At 41.3% G+C, this 4,426-nt stretch overlaps 1 pseudogene; it reads right to left on the bottom strand.

Annotated features, from left to right (window-relative positions):
- Positions 1–523: 523 nt before the first annotated feature.
- Positions 524–3,197, bottom strand: LOC133920813 (U4/U6 small nuclear ribonucleoprotein Prp31 homolog; annotated as a pseudogene).
- Positions 3,198–4,426: the final 1,229 nt, after the last annotated feature.

The raw sequence follows: 4,426 nt of genomic DNA, 5'->3' as shown, positions 1-4,426 counted from the left end.
AGTAAATATGTGTAACGTACTTTATCGTGCTCACTAGCTAAATCCATAGTTCTGTATTATCCTATTGTTTTTGTTTATGATTGATGTTAATTTGCTTGCTTAATCGAATGCATCCATTGATTGTCTTGCTATTCAAGACAAAAATAGCCAAGTTCGCAAACACTCATGAAATTTAAATTATGAAATTTTCAACTAGCTTCTATGACTTAGCCAGGTTTCAACCCTTCAAACTTCAGAGTGAGGGGTAACTACACCATCCAACAGATACAGAATGACCATACTCAACTCATACATTCTACCAAACACAATCTCAGCACATGCAACTCCCTCATGCAACCTCAGATATGGTCTACCAATCAAAATCTTAGCTCAGCTTGTCTCAACAGATACAACTAACCAAACAATCCTACATATATCTACTAAGCCTGTCCAGACTCAGCTGGGCTCACATGGATAGCCAGGCTAGGTGATTGGTAGGCAACCAATCAGACCCTATGCCACTCTAATGTGCATGTTAGAGTAACTAACCCAATGAGCTCTCCTCCGGCACGCCAAATTGCATGTGGTTCATAAGCTTCATCATGTTGGTCTGTGCATACCTGGAAAAGTTCCAAGATATAAAAGGTAAGAGAAAAGTAGCAAGGGCAATATGTGTAATTTTGATAAGTTGCAAATGCAATAAGACAAAAATAGGTCATACAACGAGAACTCGACATAAGAATATGGGACTGTATAAATAGATTTTTCACTTTGCACAAAAGGAAGTTTAAAATAAATAACCTTTCTTTCATTTTCCGGAGCCGTTGACCCCCTCGCTTCTTTTTAGGCGTAGAGTTTGGAATCAAGTGGTTTTGGAAGCCTTGCTGGTGGTAGTTGTTGCCACTCTTCAATCTTCATACTAATTTCTTCAAACAAGTTCTGCCCAGCTTTTCCAGTTGGATCACCTCTTACGGGATCAACCCTTGCTGCTAGTGTTGATTTTGCGGCTATAAGTCTACTAGCTTGAGGTCTTAAAGATGGAGGTGCGCTTTGAAATATTTCAGTTTGTTCGAGATAACCAACACAAAACTGGGTTGTTGCAGTAGAGAATCTGGACATATTTTTTTCTTTGCACCAAGAAGCAGCACATTACAAGCAGGCATTTTTGCCAATGCTCCCAAAAAACCACCAGCAGTTCCCATCAGTTTTGAGACGACAGCGCTGCCAACAATGGCAGCAAGGTTTGGTGCAATGCATCCCATTCGGCTCTCCAAAAAAGTCAAGTATTTTCCTCTTTGCTGCATCATGGTTAAGAGCTCTGTCACATGCTTCCATAGTTTTTACCAAATTCTCTTCGGAAAGAGGCTCCCCACTAGTTGTTGATTCTGCCATTGTAATCCGCATTATGTCTGCCGAAGGTAAACTACCTTTCAAATCAACAAACGTTAAATCCATCTCATTTCCAATCTTATGGACAACACGGGCATACTCGATTGGATGGTGAACACGGGATTCTAGTAGAGGATGCTTTCGCCTATACTGGTCACGTATAAAATTGTGGATTATAGTGATCTCATTGTCAATATTTGCAGATAAAGCATTGCAATCAACAATAAGCTGGTATTCATGATCCTCCAGGATGGTCCCTTGATTGGAATCACCTATGCCTCTTTCAAGTGCATCTTCGACTTTCTATGAGCAAACAAGTAAAAAGGATTAATAAAATTTGACTTGATGGAATGAAGAACGCTAGAACCTACACCAGTTATAAACTGATTTGACAAATCACAGTTGAGACTAATACAGTGTTGCCGATAAAATTGAATATTGACAGGATCAATTCTTTAGCACAAAAATAAATGAACACAATTATCTGAAATACAGCCCAAAAAGAAACTTCCTAGACTTTACTTACATTCTAAAATCCACCCATTAATGTTTGATGAGAACTATGTACATCATAGAAAGACCATTCAACTGGCAAGACAAAATATGGTAAAATTACTGTTAGTACAAGAGGCACAGTTAAAAAGGGGGCTTTATGTCATTTAGTAACCACAAATTTACTTGCACATGAATAAGTTTCTTAATTAAACTATTTAGCTTATACACTGGTGAAACCTCATTAAAAGGCCCAGTGTGCCTTCAATCTTATACCAGTTAAGTTACATTGTTAGCCATAAATGTAACAGGGAAAAATCATGGGGCTCTAAGAATTTGCTGACTTATCTGCATTATATCATTATAACGTTGCCTCTGGTGAAGTTCTGAGATACTAGAAGGATCATCTCAGTAAAGAGATTTGAGTTCAGAGATATTATCGTCACCATCCTCTTCCATGTTTTGTGCCTCTGCATTTTCCTCTTCCTGAAATAAGTGACATATGTTAGTAGTCACCCAACAAAATCTCACTGTAGTGTTTGATTCCTTCGCAGAAATAGAAATGAACTCACAGGATAGTCTTCACTATCTGATAGCTCATCAAGATTGGCCAAGAAAGAATCAACAAGACTAGCCTGAAAAAAGTCATTAGTTGGCAACTTATAAGTTTGTCGATCATATTACTAGATGAAAAACGTAAGAGTATAGAGTATCACCAAATATCGACTGTGAAGGCATGAAGATTGACTTGCCAACCATGACATTAAGGAAAATTAAGTGATTAAACAGGATAGAACAAACAGATCTCATAACATTGCCGGTCCATCAATTCAACTATGATATCGATGTGACCAAGCATAAACAATACCATGATAATGTCTCTGCTGGTACTGCACATTCTATATAGCAAACAGTTACATAAGGATGAGGCTTGAATTGCTTCGACGGTGCAAAAAGGGTTCAGGCTCCTAAGTTCAGCAATACACATTCAGATAACACAATATGATAGGGTAGGTCCAACACACCTATCAAAAAATCTCCAAAACTAGTGATGCCTAAACACGGTAGCGCAAATAGCACACACCATCGGGTCCTAATTTGGCCATCGATACTAATACAACCGCTAGTGCCAGCGACTAAACAAGATCTTGCGCGCACCCTGAATTACAAGCAATTGTGACAGGATACGAACCCCTGTCCCTCGGTACATCCTCGCTTCAAAACCTAATTCCCCACAATATTTAATCAATGTAATAACACCGCACGCAATTCCGTTCGAATGCTACGAGAAATTACAAAATGCGCAAGCTCAATCTAACAGAAATTAACCGCGGCATCGGCGATTGGCAGCCGATCCGAAGGAGTAATAGAAACGAGCCCTCGATGCGATTCGTTAAGTGCCCGAACTCTGGAGCCCGCGCGTCCTCCGCGGCGGCAAGAGCACCAGAGCTGGGGGGGCGGCGGATCACCGCTGCTAGGGCACCCCCGAGCCACGTACGCACGCACGGCTTTAGGTGGCGTTTGGATGGCCTTTGGGTTTAGGATAGGGATATATGATGGGATAGGTAGGGGTGGGTTTGGAAAGAAGATACAAGGATGTAAACTCTTTTCCCTTTCTTTTTTGCATGTATTAGGTTTGGGATTGGGATACAACTTTTTATAACTAAAATGCCGATGTTGGAAAAACAAATGACAAAACAATGATTTTTTTCTTTATTAGCATTAACAAGTAAAAGCATAATCTATTTTAGCATTCCAAACTTTCGTATTTCCTTCATCATCCCAAGACCTCCGGATTCTCCTCTCAATCTTAGTTAGAGAGCAGCAACGATAAAGAATAAAGAAGAAAAGGAAAATTCTCTAAAAAAAAGAAAAAAATAGCAGCCAACAACCATTAGATCCATACGAAAAGCCAGCATCCTCCATGCGGGCGCGTAGCTTTGGGCCACGGGATTCATTGGGCGCTGCGAGCATCCTCCACCCACTGAAACATAGGTGGCCGACGGCGAGGGTGCACAACGTTGGGCGCCTGGGTGACGTGGGCGAGAACTACCTTTAGTGGGTGGCAGAGAACACGAATCTCAACTGGGGCCGATTCGTGGCGGGCGGCGAATAGCGAGCACGCTATTGGAGGGTGTCGCTTGGGAGCTGACTTCGAGCGTCACCAGGAGCCAGCATCCGGATCTCTCCGACTCTAACGGATGGGCAAGCAGCGTCCATCCTCCATTTCCCTGTCTAAACCCACCTCGAGTTTAGACGAGTGGGATATGAGGTGCATATTTCACTTTCCCAAACTCTCTATATTCATTTCCCTCTTATCAAACAATGGATTAAACTTATCCTACTTCTCATTTCTTTTTCCTTACTCATATTTCCAAGAATCCAAATGTCACCTCAGGGTTCGAACGGTCGATTCAATATGTTCCGCGTTGCAACTTCCGACTCGTATGCTGTGCTTATACCGCGTCTGTATTTATCTGGCTCTACGCTATAGGTCGGTAGGGGTCTCTGTTACCGGACACTCGTTTTTTTTAAAAAAAATCAAACATCCGAATTAGAATCGGAC

This window comes from Phragmites australis, chromosome 6 (assembly GCF_958298935.1).
Source record: "Phragmites australis chromosome 6, lpPhrAust1.1, whole genome shotgun sequence".
NCBI classification, from domain to species: domain Eukaryota; kingdom Viridiplantae; phylum Streptophyta; class Magnoliopsida; order Poales; family Poaceae; genus Phragmites; species Phragmites australis.
The sequence above is the reverse complement of the archived record's forward strand: the minus strand, read 5'-3'. Positions and strand labels throughout refer to the sequence as shown.